The sequence below is a fragment of the Hevea brasiliensis genome, chromosome 5 (genome assembly GCF_030052815.1).
Source record: "Hevea brasiliensis isolate MT/VB/25A 57/8 chromosome 5, ASM3005281v1, whole genome shotgun sequence".
Lineage (NCBI taxonomy): Eukaryota > Viridiplantae > Streptophyta > Magnoliopsida > Malpighiales > Euphorbiaceae > Hevea > Hevea brasiliensis.
The window spans coordinates 108780792-108803966 of NC_079497.1; the positions used below are offsets into that span (position 1 = coordinate 108780792).

A 23175-nucleotide genomic window follows, 5' to 3' on the forward strand; every position below is an offset into this window, starting at 1 on the left:
AGATGGTGGAAATGGGCCCATAAAATCTATCCCCCATATATCAAATAGCTCAATCTCCAAGATGCCGTGTTGGGGCATTTCATCTCTCTTCGACAGATTTCCACTCCTTTAGCATTTATCACATTTTGACACAAATTCTTTAACATTCTTGAAAAGATTTGGCCAAAAGAAACCAGCTTGTAAAATTTTATCAGCAATCTTGGAAACTCCCAAGTGTCCTCCATAATCTAATGCATGACAGTGATGCATGGCATTCTAAATTTCTTCCTCAAGAATACATTTTCTGATCAATCCATCCCCACATCTACGGAACAATAAGGGCTCATCCCAAGTGTAAAATTTTGCTTTATATAGAAACCTCTTCTTTTTCTACCATTTCATTTCTAGAGGTAGCACTCCATAAGATAGATAGTTCACCAAATTTGTATACCACGACAATTTAGCAATAAGAGAGAAAAGTTGCTCATCTAAGAAAAACTCATCAATAGGAATCGCATCCATTTCCTCATTATCCACCTTTAACCTGCTTAGATTATCTACAACTACATTTTCAGCTCCCTTCTCATCTCTAATTTCCAAATCAAACTCTTGTAGCAGTAGAATCAACCTAATGAGCCTAGGTTTAGCCTCTTTCTTATGTAGCAAATACCTAAGGGCTGTTTGATCTGAAAATACTACCACCTTTAAATCAATAATGTAAGGTCTGAACTTTTCCAATGCAAAAAAAATGGCTAGGAATTCCTTTTCAGTAGTTGCATAATTAATCTAAGCGTCATCCAGTGTTCTACTAGCATAATAAATAGCATAAGCCTTCTTGTCTTTTCTTTGGCCAAGAACTGCTCCAATTGCATAATCGCTAGCATCACACATAATTTTAAAAGGAAGACTCCAATCAGATGGTTGCATGATTGGTGCAGTAATAAAAGCTTCTTTTAACCTATAAAAGGCATCCAAACACTATTGGTCAAATACAAATGGTGTACCATGACTTAGTAAATTAGACAAAGGTTTAGCTATTTTAGAAAAATCTTTAATAAAGCACTTATGGAACCCAACATGTCCTAAAAAACTTCGAACTCACTTGACATTGGTTGGTGGGGTTATCTTTTCTATGACTTCAACCTTAGCTTCATCAACCTCTATTCTCCAGCAAAACACCAAATGTCTAAGCACTATCCCTTCCTAAACCATGAAATGACACTTTTCCCAGCTGAAAACTAAGTCAATATGTAACACCCAAATCCTATCCGCAGCTAGAGCAGTGTGTACATGCCCTCGAGACACACCCAAGAGTATATCTCAAGGGTTAACACTCTTTCTCCAGGGTGATGATTGGTTTCCTTTAATTCCCATTTATGTTTCATTTATAAGGAAAATAGTGGAATGTTTAAAAAATTTTAAATTTATTTAAATCATAAGTAAATTAATTCATAATTGCTTTATTTATTTGGAATTTCTCAAATGGTGAAATTTAATTTAAAATTTTGACAGAAAACGGGCAGAGTTTCCCTTAATATTTTAATAATTGTAAGTGACCTGTGAGTATCCCTGTCAACATTTATCATATCAATCCACTATACATGTGAAACCTATATGGTTCATCCACAACCTATATCACAATACTATTAAGGTATATATACATCTCATGCAATAAAATAATTTAATATATTTGGGAAATTCTCATTATATGATATATGAAAAATATTTACATCGCAAAACTTGTACAATTTAAATAATTACACATTAAAGGATTATATTCCCAATCAAAATGACTAGTACAATGTAATCTTCTAATGTGTACAAAAATTATATCTTGTCTTCTCTTGTCTTGAGCAAATTATCTCTCTTGGCCTTCACCCTCGTGTCGACTCTTGATCTTTACTTTTATTACCTACGGAAAGTCCAAACAACTCTTCGCTAAGCAACATGCTTAGTGGTGCTATAAATTAATGATTTTATGTCATGCAATATGGATATATGAAAATTCATAACAATGGTGTAACTATATTTCCAACAATCCTAATGAGCCCATAGAATGCACCATTTTTACAACCCAACATAATATGCCATAATATTCAGTCACAAACCTCAATTATTCAATATAATAATTATCCACAATCAAAGCAAAGCATTTATAATATCATAGTTACACAGCCTTTTTCATTTATCTTCCTTAGCCCACTTACAATACCTAGGCAATATATGTGACAAGTATCCTCATGACTCTTAGCTAAGCACCATCCTCTTAGCATAAAGCCAAGCATAATCCTCATGGCATATGGCCAAGTGTAGTCTTCATGGCATGTAGCCAAGTTATTGTGCACAATCTTAGTTATTGACTAGTCAATTCCTCATGTCACCTATCCCTAGACTTGCAATGGGCAAACACACTTTCAATACTACATGTATTTAGCTCAAGTAGGGCAACACTTATTAATTTCCCCTTAATTATCACTCATACATAAGCAAATTCATCAAAATTTCACAAATGAGATTTTCAGTCAATTCTGGTAGCTAGATATAGTGAATTCAAAAATTTATCAAAAATTATAGAAATAGAGTTTCATTACCAAACTTTCCAGAATTCAACCTTCATATGTCTATTTCATTTTCCAATTTGAATCACATTAAAATCATATCAACGTTTCAAGATACAAATAAAAATGTATAACCTGTTCCAATTCCATTCACACTTAGAGCAGTAACAGGACATATAACAATTTCCCCATACAAACAGCAAAATTAGTTCTTGGCCATAACTAAAAAGTTTTAGGGCACTTAATAAAATTTCAACAGTTCAAGAATCACCCTATTTCAAGTTTTGTAGCTCAAGTTATGAATTTTTGAAATAGGTTATCCTGTTCTGGAAATTTCCAGGCCAATTTTCTAGTCTTGGGCAACAAAAAGTTTTTCCCTCAAACACCACCTTAACAGGGGAAATGGGTCTAGCACAAAACTACAAAGTTTTAGCACAATCTTTAAGCTTTTCCTAGACATAAGAATCATAACAATTCAATATTCTTAACTCAAGTTATGAATTTTCAAATTTGACTATTCCAGCAAAATCCTAGTAGCAGTTTTAGTTTTCCAGCACTCCTAACAAGTTTCTAACTACTTCTAATTTAGTGTGTCCAAGAAATCTTCACTTGTACATGGCAAAAGACATGAAATATAGCACTAACCTTGATGAAGACCAGCTGCTACCCTTTTCTCTACTAGCCTCAACAAAATTCTTCAAGCAATTAACTTCTTCAACCTTGAATCTTCAACCTTTCCTTGCTTCCTTCTCTTTGCCCCTCAAAATTGGTATGACTCTAGGGTTTCGGCTTGTGTTTCCTCTTCAATTTTGGAGAGAATTTGGCTATTGAAGGAAAGAAAAGAAGATGAGGAAAAGTTAATGAAGGTTGGCCGACTAAAGTGGAAAGATAAGGGAGAGAATTTTTTTTTTTATCCATTGGTCCTTCACCTCTTTTAACCATTAGTCTATAAGATATTTCTAGTATTTCTAGTTCTCTCCCCAAAACTTTGTATTTAATTTAAGTTAGTCCTTAAATCCTTTTATTTGCCCCTAAAGTTTTTAATGAATTCAACTTGGTCAACCTCCCTAAGTGTAAGTGGAAGCAAATCTCTACACATGCAATAAATTGTACAATTCATATGAGTACCCTCTATAATTAATTTGGACATACTTACTAAGAAATTGCACTATTTATATGAATACTCATTAAGATAAGTTTTCAATCATTTCCAAACTCTATTTTATCAACAAAGTCTCAATATTTCTCAACAATACTTCCATTTCTTATTCATTCATTTCACATGATATTCATATACAAGTCATAAATAAAAACTCAATTTTTCATTTATAAACACAAATTTCCACTATTTACATTAATACCAAAATATATTACATAAGTCTCAATTATGCATGAGAAAATAAAAGTTATTTACAAAATACCAAAATGAAACCTAGTGTCCTACCAATGCACTGAAGTCGGTGAGGTGACACGGACACTATGCAGAACTGTAGATGGCCTCACCCAGTCTGTGGTCTACTGGGCTCTCTGTCAGTCCCTTCAGAACCTACGCGTGGCAAAAACCAACACGCTAAGCAATAATGCTTAGTGGTGCTAATAATAAAATAAAAAGAACTAAAAGGAAGTAAATATGTAGTAAATGTATTAATGTCTCATAAAGACAAATTTTCGATAATTATTTGTGGTCTTATTTATTTAGTTATTAGTATATTCATTATTTCATTAAATTTATCAATTTTCATTTTTGGTTGCCCAAGTAACCTATACTAGATGACAAGACTGGATAAACGGGTAAACTGGCACTGGATATCAAGTACCAGGGGCCGTCACACCATCGATCACATATGTATCTCCCGGTGTGCAACAGAATAGCTAATAAGCTGTAATAAACATTAGGCACAAGGCCAAGTATCATCACAATGTCAGAATGGCTAAAAGTCATAAAATCACAGAATGGCATAATGCCATGTGCACTACTACTAACTGAACCTTATTGTCATGCCAACCTATCCAAACCAATCTTACTAGGTGTACTAGGCATGTTACACTTTTAAATTTTACAATTCTTGAAATTGAAGTTTAAGTGTTACTATTCATTTCATTAGTCAACTAAAATGTTGACTTTAACATATACAATAGGTACATTGGTTCTAATATTATCAACATACCACATTTTGCATTCTAAAGTTGTTGGTATTGGTTGCCAATACCATTTCTATGCTTAGTGTTAGTTATTCACAATTTTCAGATTTCAATCATTAAGTTTACTGTTCCATTGGTCATTTGTACAGTAGGAATGTGGCAAAATTGTCTTCATAAAAGTTGTTTCTTATTGTATCTAGTTACATTTCTTTTTTTGAATCACTCCATTTGGAGTTTTGTAGCTCAAGTTATAGCCTAAACACCATAATTGGTCGGATTGCAAATTTTCCAGATTTTCTGGACATAACCAAATCTACAGTGTTTGGTACACTGAATGCAGGTCAGTTTTTGAACATGTTATAATCAAAATTTGGGTTTGGTTTCTTCATGAAAGTTGAGGTCTATGTCTCAGCTTTCTTCTGATAAAATTTTAGGTCAATTAGATCTTTCTACACTGAGTTATGACCAAATGAATAAACACTATTTATTTGGTCATTCTGCCCAGGCAGAATGCAAGTCACCCAGATTAGGGTAATTTTTAGGTCAACTTAGCTTGGTTTTCTGAGCAAGGTTTCTTCACCAAAGTTGTGCCATTATGTGTCTAGTTTCATGTCCAATTGGCCTTGCACCAATTGAACCTATACAACTCCATTTATGGCTGCCTAAACCTGCTAGACTCACAACTAGTCCTGCAGGTTACCAAGGGCAGCATGCCTAAGTTCAACTCCAACATCCTTACTCACTTCAATTCCTCCTTACACACATTCAAATGATTACTAATTGACCATTACAATGTTAATATACCATTACATAAGCAAAACTCTAATTTTTCACAAATCCTAATTCCCAAAGTGTCCATTTCATGCTATCCATGCAATCTAACACATCCAATCACAAATACCTACTAAGCATCTCTAATAAACACATTTTATTTCATTTAAATTCATCAATTCCCATAGGTACACATGCTGACCAAAATTCTTCTTCCATCAAACATGAATAATTTTTCAATTTTTTTTCTTGTAATTCTTTCCATTTTCATGCTCAAATTTAAGTTTACTAAAAGAATATGGAAGAAAGTAGCACTAACCTTGACTTGGCTCTTTCTCTTTCTTGTCAAATTCAATTTTTCTTCAATCTTTTACTTTCAATCTTCTTACCATAAGCAAATATAAAGTTTTTGTTTTGGAAACTAGCTAATTTATGGAGATTTATCAAGGATTTAAAGCTTGAGAATTGAAAGAAAATGGAGGGAAAGTGGGAAGAGGGGTTCGGCCATCATGAAAATTAAGGAAGAAGATGGTGTTTTTAAATTAATTTTGACTCATTTTTATGGTCTTCTTTATCTCTTAATGAGCATTTGTTAATTCCCCATTGGTCTTCACTTTTTATGATGTCATTATTTCTATTAAATTTTCTTCTTTTCCTTTCTTCTTTCTTTAACTCATTTCTAATTAAATTTTTACCAATATTTATTTATATTTTAGATCATAATAATTATTTACTTAACTGGATAAGTCAGTCAAAAATCATCTCTGAAGACGAAATGACCAAAATACCCTCCGTTTGGCTTAACAGACTAAAATTGTCTGTACCAATTGAAAAACTTTTCTAAGCCTTTTCTTGGCATTCTAATGCCATAGAAACCTTAATGACTCTTCTCTGGAGTCCCAAAAATTATTTCATGAATTTTTCCCTAGGTCTGGGGTTGGTAACTGTCTTTACCGATACTTTCCCGTACGGTCACCCATCGCTAGGGCACCGGCTTATTTAACTTGGTTGTATTTTATTTCTAAAATTTTTCCTAAATTTTTCTTATTATTATTTGAGTTATTTATGACTTCTCACTATAGTCTAAATATTTTTTCAAACGTTCTAGCTGTCTGGACCAACACTGGTCACCGAAACAGTAGAATGTACGGAATTGCTACAGTGAGGGTGTTACAATTCTTCCCCTCTAATAAAAATTTCATCCTCAAAATTTATCAGGCATTGGTATCCGAGCACGGTTTAGGCGTTCTTAGGCATAGATAGATGGAAAGGGATAGTGTGCATAAAATGCATTGCATTCATATGAGTCGAGGTGACACTAATGCAGATCTATTTTTTTGGTCATTTTAGGTTAAGGTATGGACTCAAAATCGCAGAGGGCAGTAAAAGAAGAAGTAGTAAGCCATATCCCGACTAGGAGTGATATTGGAAATAGGGGAGGTCCTACTCCAGCAGTGCAAGAGGTGCCTGTACAACCCCAACAGGCCTTGTTTGTGCAGATGACTGAATTCTTTCGACAGATGACTGGGGTTACTCCACCACTGCCTCAATGTGACACCCCTTACCCGTCTACAGTATAGCCGAGTAAGATATGCCACACAGTGTACTAGAACACCATATTTTATTTCAATTATTTTTATCCTTCCTTATTTATTTCTTTCATAGTTATGAAGTACAATTTGTGAAGTATAATTCATTTAAGTCATTTATTGAAATCATAAATTTATTTGAGGTTCCGTAAATTTATAGAAAATTCGGTAGAGTATCGACTAAAAAAGGAGAAAACAGTTCTTCGAAACTTGTGAAAAACACTTCTAATAAGTTTTCAATCATTCCCAAACTGCATTTTATCAACAAAGTCTCAATACTTCCATTTCTCATTCATTCATTTCATATGATATTCATATACAAGTCATAAATAAATACTCAATTTTTCATTTATAAACACAAATTTTCACTATTTACATTAATACCAAAATATATTACATAAGTCTCAATTATACATGAGAAAATAAAAGTTATTTATAAAATACCAAAATGAAACCTAGTGTCCTACCAATGCACTAAAGTCGGTGAGGTGACACAGAAACTATGCAGAATTGTAGATGGCGTCACCCAATCTGTGGTCTACTGGGCTCTCTGTCAGTCTCTCCAGAACCTACGAGTGGCAAAAACCAACGCACTAAGCAATAATGCTTAGTGGTGCCAATAATAAAATAAAAAGAACTAAAAGGAAATAAATATGCAGTAAATGTATTGATGTCTCATGCAGACAAATTTTCGATAATTATTTGTGGTCTTATTTATTTAGTTCTTAGTATATTCATTATTTCATTAAATTTATCAATTTTCATTTTTGGTTGCCCAAGTAACCTATATTAGATGACTGGATTGGATAAACGGGTAAACTGGTACTGGGTATCAAGTACCTCGGGCCATCACACCATCAGTCACATATATACCTCCCGGTGTGTAACAGAACAGCTAATAAGCTATAATAAACATTAGGCACAAGGCCAAGTATCATCACAATGTCAGAATGGCTAAAAGCCATAAAATCACAGAATGGCATAATGTCATGTGCAGTACTGCTAACTGAACCTTATTGGCATGCCAACCTATCTAAACCAATCTTACTAGGTGTACTAGGGCATGTTACACTTTCAAATTTTACTATTCTTGAAATTGAAGTTTAAGTGTTACTATTCATTTCATTAGTCAACTAAAATGTTGACTTTAGCATAGACAATAGGTACATTGGTTCTAATATTCCTAACATACCATATTTTTCATTCTAAAGTTGTTGGTATTGGTTGCCAATACCATTTCTAAGCTTAGTGTTAGTTATTCACAATTTTCAGATTTTAAGCATTAAGTTTTCTGTTCCATTGGTCATTTGTACAGTAGGAATTTGGCAAAATTATCTTCATGAAAGTTGTTTCTTATTGTGTCTAGTTACATTTCTTTTTTTTAGAATCACTCCATTTGGAGTTTTATAGCTCAAGTTATGGCCTAAACACCATAACAGGCCGGATTGCAAATTTTCCAGATTTTCTGGACAGAACCAAATCTACAGTGTTTGGTACACTGATTGCAAGTTAGTTTTTGAACATGTTATAATTAAAATTTGGGTTTGTTTTCTTCACGAAAGTTGTAGGTCTATGTCTCAGCTTTCTACTGGTAAAATTTCAGGTTAATTAGACCTTTCTACACTGAGTTATGACCAAATAAATAAATACTATTCATTTGGTCATTTTGCCCAGGCAGAATGCAAGTCACCTAGATTAGGGTAATATTTAGGTCAACTTGGCTTGGTTTTCTGAGCAGGGTTTCTTCACTAAAATTGTGCCATTATGTGTCTAGTTTCATGTCCAATTAATCTTGCACCAATTGAACCTATACAACTCTATTTATGGCTGCCCAAACCTGCTAGACTCACAACCAGTCCTGCAAGTTACCAAGGGCAGGATGCATAAGTTCAACTCCAACATCCTTACTCACTTCAATTCCTCCTCACACACATTCAAATGGTCACTAATTAACCATTACAATGTTAATATACCATTACATAAGCCAAACTCTAATTTTTCACAAACCCTAATTCCCAAAGTGTCCATTTCATGCTATCCATGCAATCTAACACATCCAATCGCAAATACCTACTAAGCATCTCCAATAAACACATTTTATTTCATTTAAATTCATCAATTCCCATAGGTACACATGCTGACCAAAATTCTTCTTCCATCAAACATGAATAATTTCTCAATTTTTTCCTTGTAATTCTTTCCATTTTCATGCTCAAATTTAACTTTACTAAAAGAATATGGAAGAAAGTAGCACTAACCTTGACTTGGCTCTTTCTCTTTCTTGTCAAATTCAATTTTTCTTCAATCTTTTACTTTCAATCTTTTTACCATAAGCAAATGTGAAGTTTTTGTTTTGGAAACTAGCTAATTTATGAAGATTTATGAAGGATTTAAAGCTTGAGAATTGAAAGAAAATGGAGGAAAAGTGGGAAGAGGGGTTCGGCCATCATGAAAATTAAGGAAGAAGATGGTGTTTTTAAATTAATTTTGACTCATTTTTATGGTCTTCTTTATCTCTTAATGAGCATTTGTTAATTCCCCATTGGTCTTCACTTTTTATGATGTCATTATTTCTATTAAATTTTCTTCTTTTCCTTTCTTCTTTCTTTCACTCATTTCTAATTAAATTTTTATCAATATTTATTTATATTTAGATCATAATAATTATTTACTTAACTGGACAAGTCGGCCAAAAATCATCTCTAAAGACGAAATAACCAAAATGCCCTCCGTTTGGCTTAACAGACTAAAATTGTCTGTACCGATTGAAAAATTTTTCTAAGCCTTTTCTTGGCATTCTAATGCCATAGAAACCTTAATGACTCTTCTCTGGAGTCACAAAAATTATTTCATGAATTTTCTCCCGGGTCTGGAGTCGGTAACTGTCTTTACCGATACTTCCCCGTACGGTCATCCATCGCTAGGGCACCAGCTCATTTAACTTGGTTGTATTTTATTTCTAAAATTTTTCCTAAATTTTTTTTTATTATTATTGGAGTTATTTATGACTTTTCACTCTAGTCTAAATATTTTTTCAAATGTTCTAGCTGTCCAGACCGACACCGGTCACCGAAACAGTAGAATGTACGGAAGTACTACAGTAAAGGTGTTACAATGGAAGTGGAAAATGGTCTTTTATAGTGGCATTATTCAATTTTCTATAATCTATGCACATTCGCCAATTAGACACTGTTCTGGTGGGAACTAATTCATTATTCTTATTTTTTACCACTGTTATTCCACCTTTTTTAGGGACCACATGCACTAGACTCACCCATATACTGTCTGAGATAGGATATATTATTCATGCATCAAGCAACTTTATAATTTCCTTTTTAACCACTTCTTTCATATTTTCTAATGTTCAATAGATGGTTTACAAATTTCCTCCAGATAATTCTATACATGTAAAAATTTAGACTTATTCCCTTAATGATATCTATTGTGTATCCCAAAACCTTCCTATATTGACTCAACACTATTAACAACTTATCAATCTCTAAAGTGCTCAAATTTGCATTAACAATTACTGGATGGGGATTTGGAAAAACCCCAAATATCCATCTAAATAGCAAAAATGAGAATGTCTTGCCAGTCTTTCTAACATTTGATCAATGAATGGAAGTGAAAAATGGTCTTTTATAGTGGCATTATTCAATTTTTTATAATCTATGCACATTCGCCAATTAGACACTATTCCGGTGGGAATTAATTCATTATTCTTATTTTTTACCATTGTTATTCTACCTTTTTTAGGGACCACATGCACTGGACTCACCCATATACTGTCTGAGATAGGATACATTATTCATGCATCAAGCAACTTTATAATTTCCTTTTTAACCACTTCTTTCATATTTTCTGATGTTCAATAGATGGTTTACAAATTTCCTCCAAGATAATTCTATACATGCAAAAATTTAGACTTATTCCCTTAATGTTATCTATTGTGTATCCCAAAACCTTCCTATATTGCCTCAACACTCTTAACAACTTATCAACTTCTAAAGTGCTCAAATTTGCATTAACAATTACTGGATAAGTTTCATTAGGGCCAAGAAATTCATACCTGAGCTAAGAAGGAAGTTGTTTAAGTTCTACCTCAGGTGCATCTTCCTCCTTGAATGATGATTGCTTAAATTCAACTTTTACCTCTTGTGTATGTTGAAAAACTGATACTGAGGTAAATGGTGGACTGCTCTCTGAGTGTTGAGCGAATGTAGCTACACTAGGATTATCATGATCTATGCTTCCTCCATGAACTAAGCAATTTTCAAGTGGATCTTTCGGATATCTCTTTCTAAAATGCTCCTTAAGAAGCTCATCAATGATATCAATTATCAAACTAGAATCAACTTCAGAATGATGTTTCTTCATGGTGTTATTAATATTGAAAACCAATTGATCTTCATTGACTCTAAGAGTCAATTTTTCACCTTTGACATTAATTAATGCTCCTACTGTAGCTAAAAAAGTCCTCCCAAGAATAATTGGAATATTAGCATCTTATTCCATGTCCAGAATGACAAAATCAACTGGTATATAGAACTTTTCAACCTTCAAAGGCACATTCTCTAAAATTCCTTCTGGATACTTAATTGATCTGTCAGCTAGCTAGCTTAAGATCTCCCATGTTGAGCTTTTCATATATGGAGAGGGGCATAAGGCTGATACTAGCTCCTAAATCACATAAAACTTTTGTGGAACATGATTCCCCAATGTGGCATGGAATTGAAAAACTCCCTGGATCCTTGAGCTTTAGAGGGAGCTTCCTTTGAAGTATGGCACTACACTCTTTTGTTAAGGCTGCAGTTTCATGATCTTCAAGTCTCCTCTTGTTTGATAGTATTTCTTTCAAGAATTTTGCATAAGATGGCATTTGTGAAAGAGCATTAATGAAAGACATATTTATGTATAGTTTCTTCAAGACCTCTAAAAACTTCCCAAATTGCTTATCAAGTTTGGCTTTTTAAAATTTTTGTGGAAAAGGAAGTTGTGGTTTGTAAGGCTTTGACTCTTTTTTCTCTTCAACTTCCTCATTTCTCTTTCTTGAACTTTCTTCTTTTTCTTTCTCTTGTTTTTCGCTCTCATCAACTTCTTTCTCATTTTCTCTTTTCTCACCCTTTTCACTCTTTTTATTATTTACCACCTTCCCACTCCTTAGTGTGATAGCTTGGCAATGTTCTCTTGGGTTTTCTAGCTGACTTGGAAGCTTTCCCATAAACTTGGTACCTGAAGAGGATGCTTGTTGTGCAATTTGGTTCTCTAACATTCTGTTATGTGTTTGCAGTTGTTCTAACCTTGCTTTCATCTCTCTCATCTCTTCATCAAGCTTAGTTTGATTGGCAAGAATTTGTTACAATAGTGCTTTTGCAATAGAACCTTGCTCTTACTGTCTTGGTCGAGGTGTAGGATATGTATTCCTTTGCTGAAATCCAAGCAACTGTTGCCTATTCTGTTGATATGGATTTCCTTGTTGTTGTGGTTGAAATTCTGATTTGGTCCTTGGTTTTGCTGATTTCCCCATGAAAAATTAGGATGATTCCTCCAAGCTGGATTATATGTTTGAGAATAAGGGTTACCCATCTGCTTATTTCCATAATTACCAACATATGCAGCATGTTCTCCATAATCTTCTCCACTGCACATTATCCCTTCTGCATAAGCAACTTGTTAATAATTTCCCAAGGATGATGATGAGGTACCCAGCATGCTTAAATCTTCCATTTTCTTTGCCAAGACATTTGTAAGTGCATCGAATTTGGCATTGATCATATTGAATGGATCAAGATCGTACATTCCAGTAGCTTGTCTCTTTTGTGTTGGAGCTGGCCCTCTTGGACTACTCCAAATATGAGTATGCTTTGTAATTTTCTCCAATAACTTATAAGCTTCATCTTCATGCTTCATAATGAACTCTCCACCTGTTTGAGCATCAATAATCCCTCTAATAGCAGGAGTGACATTTGTATAAAAATTTTGATTTATCATCCATTTTGGAAGGGCATGATGTGGACATTATCTCTTTAACTCCTTCCATCTCATCCATGACTCATAGAGGGTCTCATATTCTCTTGGTCTAAAAGCTGTCATTTGATTCCTTAATTCTTGTGTTTTTCTAAGTGGAAAGTATTGTGCAAGAAATGCATCAGTGAGCTACTCTCAATTTGTAATTGAATTGTGTGGTAGAGAATCAAGCCAATCCAACGCCCTATCTTTCAAAGAGAATGGAAATAACTTCAACCTTGCTGCATTATCAGATACTCTAGGTTGCTTTTGCATATCACAGATTATAGCAAATTTCTTAAGATGAGTATGAGGATTTTTTGAAGGATGACCTCCGAATTGAGAATTCTAAGTCATTTATAGTACTCCAAAATCCATCTTATAGCTGTTTGCATCTATCCTTGGTCTTGCAATGCTTTCTCTCAAATCATCAAAACGAGGGAATGCATGATCCATCATACTTCCCCAAGGCACATTAGCATTTACAACTTCTTCCCCTCGAGCTTAATTTTCATTATTTCTATTATTTTTAGTATTACCACCACTAATTCTAACTCTTTCTTCAGCCATTTCTGGTTCAATTTCAGTTGCTCTTAAAGCTTCTTTTCTTCTTTTGGTCTCTTTCTTGTTGGCTCTATAAAACTTCTTAATTTTAGGATTGAATAATAGAGATGTGCCACTTGTGCTTTTAGCTCTTCTCATAAAAAGATTAAAAAGTACCTAAAAAGAACAAACAAACACAAAGTGAAAAGATACTAAATATAAAAATTATAAACACCTAAAATAATCAAGAATTCAATCATAAACAAACAACTCCCTAGTAACGGCACCAAAAACTTAATGTAGCCCAACCGCAAGTGCATGGGTCGCACAAGTAGTATATATAAGATATCGTTCCCTCGAAGAGTTGTATTAATAATTGAATTTTTGATAATTCAATATAAAATTAAGTAATTTTACCTAAAATTAAACTAAAAGGTAATTAAAGGAAGAGATTAGGGATTAAGTGGTGTAATAGCAAATTCAACTCAGAAATAATCTAAATGGAAAATTTAACTAAAATTGTAGGAAATTGACACAACAAATGAAATAAGATTAGAATTAAAGTATTAATCAATTAAATTCAACTAACAATCAATAATAACAATAAAGCGATTCTGGAGTTTAGGGTTCATATTCAAGTTATTTTAGAATTTTAAATTGGTTCTCCAAACACATGGAAATTATAGGTTTCAAGGAGATTGATTCTTAAATCCTTTTAATACTCTTTCGAGTGAGATAATGAGTGTTCTAATTAACTCAATCCTACTTTAGTGGAGTTGAAATTAACTAAAACCCATTAGGTTCCTTAATCAATCTATTAATCTTCTTAATCCTCAATCTATTTCTAGATCTAAGTTAATTAAGTCAAATTTCTTGATTATTTATTTTAAGGTTTTCTCCTTTTGGTGCTTCAACCAAGGATTATAAACAATACTTAATAGGATCCTACACTAAGTATGTCATTTGGCATGCAAGAAATGAATAAAACCTCATAAAAGCCATGAAATATGGATTACCCAACTAATAATTCACAAAATATCTTAAATGTTACGTACCCAAACTCTAGAATCTTAGAGAAACTACTCACTATCCATATTTAATACAAAGGATTCTAAACAAAAATGGAAATAAATCATGAAAATAAACTAAGAACTAAAAAACCCAATAAAAGAAATATAGAAGAAGTTTCCAAATTTGCCCAAGGAATAGAAGAATGTTGGCTGCTACTTCCTTTTCTATGTCTTCCTTCCTCCCTCCCTTTCTACCTTCTCCAAATGAGGTGAAAAGTGTCTATTTATATTCTCTGACAAAAGCCCTAAAATGGTGTGCGTGTGTGAGGTAACAATTCATGTGAGAGAATCTCCTTTCTAGCTCATTTATGAAGATGTGCACAGGTTATGCAAGATCTTGTGCAATTCTGATAGTTTCTAGAGGCTTCCCGTGAAGTTGCACAAGCTGTGTAGGTTGCTTGTGCAAGTTCCTGCATGCTTTAAAGTCTTCTATGAAAGTGCACAGCTAAGCTGCACACGTTATGCAGCAAGTTGTGTAAGTTTCGGCCAGTTAGGACATTTTTCCGTGAAGCTGCATAAGGAGTTGCACAAGTTATGCAGCTGGTTGTGCAAGTTTCGGCCATTTGGAAATTCCTTCTGTGAAAGTGCACAAGAGAAGGCGTTAAATTACACAAGTTATGGGGCACATTGTGCAGATTTCAGCAGGCATAAGATTTCTTTCGTAAAGCTATGCAGCATGTTGCGCACTTTTTGGGAGGTTCACAATTTCTTCTGATTCCTGTGCAAAAATTGCATAGCCTGTGCAACAAATTGTGCAGATTCAGCAACTTCATATTCTTCAATTTTTAAGCTTCATTTTAGCACATTTAGATCTGGAAATCACTTCTTACTTGCACAATTACTTTTTAATCCCTCAAAAACACCATTTTATTTATAGAATAAAAGAAAAAAAATATAAATTAGTCCAAAAATTGACGATTATGAAAAATTAACTAAATAAGTAATAAAATTAATTAAAAATGACTAATAAATTAATAAAATGATTATGAAATATAATCTAAATGACTATATAAAATGCATATATCAATATTTAATAAGACACAAATACAGATGTCATATATGCATAGTTATTTACATATAAATAACTTTCTAATGATATTAACAAATATATATATATATATATATATACAAAATACCACAAGTGAAATAAAACAACAAAAATTTCATATTCATATCATATATATATTCACATCAAATAAATAATTTTTTTCAATCTCCAATCCAATTAGAGATATAAAATTATAAAACAAATTTAGAAGCCAAAACTAAGTTTCAATGAAGTCACTTAAAACTAATTTTAATTGAATTTATCAAAATATTAATTTTAGTTTACCCCATGTAATTTTAGAAAACATTTTTCTAAAATATAAATGAATTAAACACTTTTAATTCTATTTTCTAATCATATTAGGAATATTAATTCTAAAACAATTTCAGAATTGCTACAATTAATTTTAATGAGATCAATTAAAATGGATTTTAATTGATTTCATCAAATTAATTTTAACTTATCCCATTGTTTACCATTTTTAATCTTAGAAAACAAGTTTTCTAAAATTAAATAAATATTGAATTAAACAATATAATTCAATAACTTATTTTTTTTAATTGCCCTTAAAAATGCCATTTATTTTAGAAAACAAAATTCTAAAACAATATTGAATTAAACAATTTAATTCAATGCCAATTTATTTGCCCTTCTAGAAGCTAATTTCTAAAATTAGTATAGAATTAAACAATTTAATTCTAATGCCAAATAAGTTTACATATCACTTTGTATTAATTCCAGAAAATAATATTTCTAGAATTAATTTAAATTAAACACTTTAATTTAAATCTCAATTTTGACTAGAATTAAAAATTACTTGAATTAACGATTTAATTCAAGTTCTAATTCAATTAGGGTTTAAAATTATAATTCTAATTGAATTAAACAATTTAATTCATATCCTAATTGAATTAGATTTAGATTTCAAATATGTAATTTTTTAATTCAATAGTCAAAAGGGAAAGTCAAGTGGCATTGATTGTAAATCATTGGAAGTTGCATTTTTGTGATTTTCATTAACATCAATGCCAAAAAGAGAGAGTGGCAATGTCGTAAATATGTTGAAAACAATGACAACTATATTAATGACATAACTTGTAATTTATTTCAAAGACATGAGCAATGGGCTATGCCCTTTCTTTCTCCTCCTTCCATTGAATAACTATGATTTGCAAGACACCCATACAATGCTAGTATGGATTCAAACAATGCTGGCATCTTCTATTGGCAGTCACAGCAGCCATGGCTAGCTACCGCAAAGTAAGTGGCCTTCGCACATTCCCGCTACTCCTTCATCAATGTTTCATGCAACATGGTAGATTGAAAACAATTTTCAGATCACAAATTCCAGCTATCCAAGATGCAGTGCCACCACTAGTCAAATGTCCAACAGTAGTCTAAGACCATCGACCATTGGCGCACGTTTGAAATAACCATCATTATGCAAGGCTACTTGATTGTGGAACCATTCTAGGTGTAGCACCACATCGCTGACAAGCCCAATGCCACATTGTTGACAAGCCCAACCAATGAAGCATAACAATGCTGACTATATATGCGTGGCATGCAACAACTACCATCAGCATAGATGGATTTGAAACGATCCCTTGCCTATAATTATTCATGAACAAAATTTCCAGATTTATTTTCTCAAACATTCAATTTTTTTTATAATAAGAAATTAAAATTTCTACAATTTGAAATATTCATCAAGATTTGAAATCTCAAAATATTAAAACTCAGATATGAAAGTCATGTAATAAGTTTTATGGACAGAGGAAGAATTTATGGGAAGAACATAAATATTTATCCACATAAATTTGATTCACAAATCAACACTAATAATAATAATAATAATAATAATAATAATAATAATAATAATAATAATAATAATAATAATACATGCTATATACATGTTAATTAGATTATAAAATGAATATTTAGGGCTCTGATACCAATGAAGAAAAAAATTAAGAAGACCTAATATATGGATTTAATTGCATGGATCACAACCCATGTTTATACAAAATATCCTATGATCTCTACCATATTTGTTTCATCAGTCTACTATATAATCACATGAATAACATAAACTATATAGATTAATTCACCATCTAAGTATGTACCTTATTATTGCATAAAGATAAAATGCTCCAAAATGTTGAGATTGAAAATATATTTAAAAGATGCCTAAGAACCAATTCCAAATAGTAATACTTTTGTTACTATTCTAACCAACTACCTTTTTCTTAAGAAGATTGGCTATTTATATATTTAATATGACCACCTTTGGCCTATGGACACAACTCTTTTTATGGATACATCTCTATGTATGGATACAACTTTTTGTATAAATATAATTCTTTAAAGTTACACAAGTTCATTACTTCCTCTTAATATATAATTCTATTTTACATAATAGAAAACCATAGATCCGAGTTAACCTACATGAGTGATCTAATTCATATTTCCAACAATTCACATATTTATATATGGTATTCATGATAGATCAGATCTAAATAATAAATTTTTATTTCTTTAAATGGTTTTAAAAATATATTTTCTTTCTGTCAGTTTATGCATATTGAAATTTAATAATTTTCTCAAAAGATTTTCAGTTTGTTACTCTAATTATATTGGTTTAATACATTTTAAATTATTATTCATTTATTTTTTAAATGAGTTGAATATTAATAAATTTAAATTTGACTCGTTTTTAATTGAGTTGATCAAATCGAGTCTTGAACTCCTCGACTCATTTAAAGTCTTAGAGAGTTTTACATTTAGGTTGTGTTTGGATTATAAGATTTAGGTTTAAAATTTGAATTTTAAATGTTTGATTTAAAATTTAAAATCCATAAATTTATAAATTTTTTATTTGGCTAATAAAAAGAATTTCCATGAAAATGAATAAAAGTTGCGACATCACGTAGGAACAATGCATTTGATTGAAAAAGAATGAATTTGAAATAATAAGGTAAAAATAGTTATTTTAAATCTTTATTTTTTAAACATCATGAAAACATTGGATTTGGACCAAATCTAAATTTATTTTTATTTAGAATATGTAAACAATGTATTTAATCTAAATTTAAATTTATCGGGTCAAATCCCTCATTGTAAAAATAGCATAAGATTATGAAGTTCAAAATTATGTAATTTTGGTTATATTTAAGAGAATAAATTTAAAACTAAATAATTTTAGTTAAATAGTCAATTCGAGAATTTATTCATGAGTTGGCACGTGAACAAATTAAATAAGCTAGCTTACAAAGTTTTTATAGGTAGAATATTAATAAATTTAAAATTGACTTTATTATTAAATAAATCTAAAAATTAAGTTTAAACTAATAAATTAAATAAAATTTTTATTAAATTAAACTTTAAATAACTTGCGAGCAACTCAGTTTATTTATGGTTATAATGAAAAAATTTAAATTATGATAATTAACTACAGTCTACGCATCGCCACTAAATTCTTTAAGTTTTTTATTTGTAGTGGTTTGACTAATTAACAAGTTAGACTAGAAAGGTTCAACGCCTAATTTCTCATTTGAGTTCAAACAAGGAGTATATATATATATATATTTGTTTTTTTTTTTTTCATTTTCTTTATATAAAGATAGAAGAAAAAAAAATTTTTCTTGGAAATTCAAGGAAATCAAATTCGGGCAAATTTCAGCTTGGAGTAAGAAAATGAAGGCCCACCAAGAAATCCAATTGGAAGTTAACCCTTCTTAGAGATAAAGAGAGAGAGAGAGAGAGAGAGAGAAACGAAGGCAAACTTATGCTTTACCCTGTTATCTGCTGCTGCTGCTGATGCGGAATCAAGAAGGAAACAAGATTATAAGACACGAAGAAGGTTTCGATTTCTAACTTGTTCCTTTCATTTCATTACTTGGTATATTTTCTCTTTAAAATCAGACTTCAATTTGAATTTCAGTTTTTGCTTCTCTGTAAACTTATACTTCAACAATTTGGCACTTGGCTTCTTGGACCAGAAACCAGAATTTCAGGTCTGTTTTTATACACCCACCATTGCTTTGCTCGTAAATCTTCATCATCTCGCACATTTGTTTCCCCTTTTCCTTGCTTTACATTATTTGCCTCAAGAGTTTAGTTTATAACTACGTACTAGTGAGGACTGAAGAGCGCATGTGGAGGAGATAAATATAAATGTGGGTTTGATAAATGAGGGTCAAAATGTGTCTCCAATCTGTACATGCTTTATGCTCGGTTTCTTAACATTAGGTTATCCCTGGTGCTTGTTTATTGTTTAAGACAGACCCACATCCTATTGACTGTTCCATTGTATTTGAATGTCTCTGTGTGAATAATGTGCGAGTAGGGCACTACAATTGGTAGAAATTTGCATGTAAAACATGGAATTTTTATGTTTATCTGATTTTGGATGAATCTTTCATCAATTTAAGATTAAGAGAGTTCCATGTTTTAATAAGGTATGCAGGTATAGACGTGGAAGTTAGTTTTTAATTTTGTTTTAATCTGGTTGTACGTTATTATAATGACTATCTTGGAAATTTCATTGAGAATGCTGTTAGTATGATTATTCAAATTTTAGACCATTACCGTCCACAATTCCTTGTAGTTACTCAGATTATGGTTCTGCATTTTTTTTTTTTGGGGTTAAATTTATGACCCTAAACAGAACGGCGTGGTCAGAAATTTTTGACATGGCATCTAATAAGTTTTGCATCATTTTTAGTTATACTACTTTTGTTTATCAAGTATTTTAACTGTATAGTTACGCTTCTTGCATCTGCAGATTCTCATTCTTAGTAGCCATAATAAGAGAAATACTTATTAGTGCAAGTTGATTTTATGGGTCTGCTGTAAGTTTTCCCATTTGTTTATTATTATAAGTTTCTACATTTTCAGAATGCGTGCAAATTTTTCATTTTTCCATTTAGTTTATAGTTGGATGTGTGAGGGTTTGAAATGGAGAGATATTTGATTTTAATGTTGGTTATAATGCCTATGATATATATTCTTTATTTGGATAGATTCATTGAATGCAGATTAGGTTCCTTGATGTCGATGAAAATTTGCTTGATGCTGAATTTAAAATACCTCTAGAAAAGGTGTAAGTGTAACTTTGAACTCTGGTCATTTAAAAAGTGTGTGTGTGTGTGTGTGAGTGTGTGTGTGTGTATTAATTCCAAATCCTGATTTATACAATTTGAATTATAATCCATATACAAATCTTAGCGCTCCAGATTTCCCACCTAAATGCAACCTTTGTTCATTTGTTTGTTGTGAAAAACCATTAATAATGATTTCCTATTCCTTCATTAGCAGACTATGGATCCTTGCTACATATACATAATTTGCAATGAAATTGTACAAGAGTTAAGCCTAGGATATTGAAATTTCTACATTTTATTGTTCCGTATGTTGGTTTTAGACACTCTGAATAAATGACTGCCAAAGGATTAACTCTTGCATTGTTGTTGTCTTTCTGGGATCTGTTCCTCTACCTCTTACCCTCTTGCAATGACCCTCTTGATGAACCATGCTAATGATAACTCTAATGGATCATAATGGAGTATAATGGAATGCAATGGAATGAGAAATAACAAAAGATAGAACAATGAAGAGCAAATTCATTTTATTAGGTTCTGTAAAGTGTAATAAACAGTGCAAAATATGTTTTGGTACTTTTTTTTTCAGTTTTATTATAGATTCAGTGCAGTGCTACATGTAATTTACCACACGGTTGGAAGTATGTGTTACCATAAAACTTCTTGGCATTGACTTAACAAGTTATTTTTCATGTTTTCCTTTCTCAGTAATTGCATATTAATTCTTAGATGTCTAATTTTCTAACTCTGCTTATATATATATTTTTTATATCTGGTTAATTAAATGAAGGCATTGAATAGGATTGGTGACTGATCAACCAGTGATATTGTAGTCAGGCTACGACCACAGGAAGGCCAAGATGATTGGTTTCATTGTCATTCTCACTTCCTGGTAGAGAAGAGCAAGTATTTTGCTAACCTTCTCTCTGACTGAGAACTGGCCTACATCCCAGATTGTTGACTTGTGGAATTGTGTGAAGTTTACTGCCAAAAATCAGACTTTGATCATGATGGCTCATCAGATGACCTATCGCATGATGTGAAGAATGGCCATGGTATTCTGCAGGTGGCTGTTGAACTGGGGTGCCCACAAATTGTTGTTGCATGTGTGAATTACTTAGAAGCAGTCCCTTGGGAAGAAGCTGAGGAGGAGATTCTAAGGATCATGCCAGGCATGGGATTGCAAGCAGAGCCAATTCTTGCCTCTCTTCAACCAGTTAATCCATCAACTATAAGGAGGTTTTTCTGTCATCTGTTGAGTTTGCTGCATCATCACCTCCTTCACCCATGAATGATCTTAAAACTTCTACAGAAGAGCAGCTGGAATACAGGATCACCGGAGATGATGATGCCCCTCTATTAAGTGCTGATGACAAGATAAAATCTATTGTAACAGAATGTGTTGAGGGACTATTCTCCAGATTTAACAATCTGTTGGACACTTTGTTTTTTGTAGAATCAGTTTCTGAGGTTGGGACAATGCGATCATTTCAATCTCATCTGTCAGATTTTTCATTGGCCTATCAGATTTTAAGCAAGTTGGAAATCATGCTTGAATTTGTCAAAAGTTGGATAGATGCATCAGATAAGATACTTAAGGTTGTTGAGAACACTAGTTGAACAGGTGAAATAATTGACACAAAGCTGAATGTTATTCAGGTGGCATCAAAGATTTTAACAAGCAAATGGGTATGGCACTGTTGTTTTGCCTACTGCAAAGTGGCTTCACATGATGAATGCTTGGCTTCCAGTTGTGACAACTCTTGATGAGGATGCTATGGAGCTTTAGATGGACAATAAGCTGTGGCAGTCCTTGGAATCTGCATTTGTTTCAATAGTTCTTGCATTACCTTCAGGAGATCTGGCAGAGATTTTGACCGAATGGTTGGGGAATGAGCATATTCACTAACAGGTCCAAGGTTGCCAAGAGAAACTAGCAGATATAAAGGGAAACCATGGTATGGCCAACACACTTTGATAATTTAATGTAACCTATTTTCCATTGTTTCATTGGGTATAGATTTAGTCAAATCTTGCTTAAGATAGTACTAAGAATTCATTTGTTTCCTTTCATGTACATATATCAGAGCTTGGCATAGAGAGAAAGTTCCGTGAGAACAAGAGCTGTAGGTGCATTATTCGTTAGCTTATTATTCAAATTATGAAATTGCATTCTAGGTTTTTGTAAGTTTTCTAGTGCTAGGATCCATTTGATTGTAAAAACTGTAATTGTGAATATTGCTAATTCTAGAACAACTGGATTCAAGATGTATAGTTGTGTAATCTTCTCCCCACATTCTCCCCCCCCTCCCCCCTCCTACCCCCCCCCCCCCCACCCAAAACAAAAAAAAAAAAAGAGTTGTATAA

General features: G+C 32.3%; 1 non-coding gene and 1 pseudogene across 1 annotated transcript; both read left to right on the top strand.

Moving 5' to 3' along the window:
• The first annotated feature begins 13040 nt into the window (after nucleotides 1–13040).
• Nucleotides 13041–13148, top strand: LOC131180376 (small nucleolar RNA R71). The gene has a single exon (XR_009149152.1). It is a non-coding gene; the product is annotated as a small nucleolar RNA R71 (small nucleolar RNA).
• Nucleotides 13149–19319: 6171 nt separating this feature from the next.
• LOC110670677 (BTB/POZ domain-containing protein At3g05675-like) lies at nucleotides 19320–23076 on the top strand (annotated as a pseudogene).
• The last annotated feature ends 99 nt before the right edge of the window (nucleotides 23077–23175 follow it).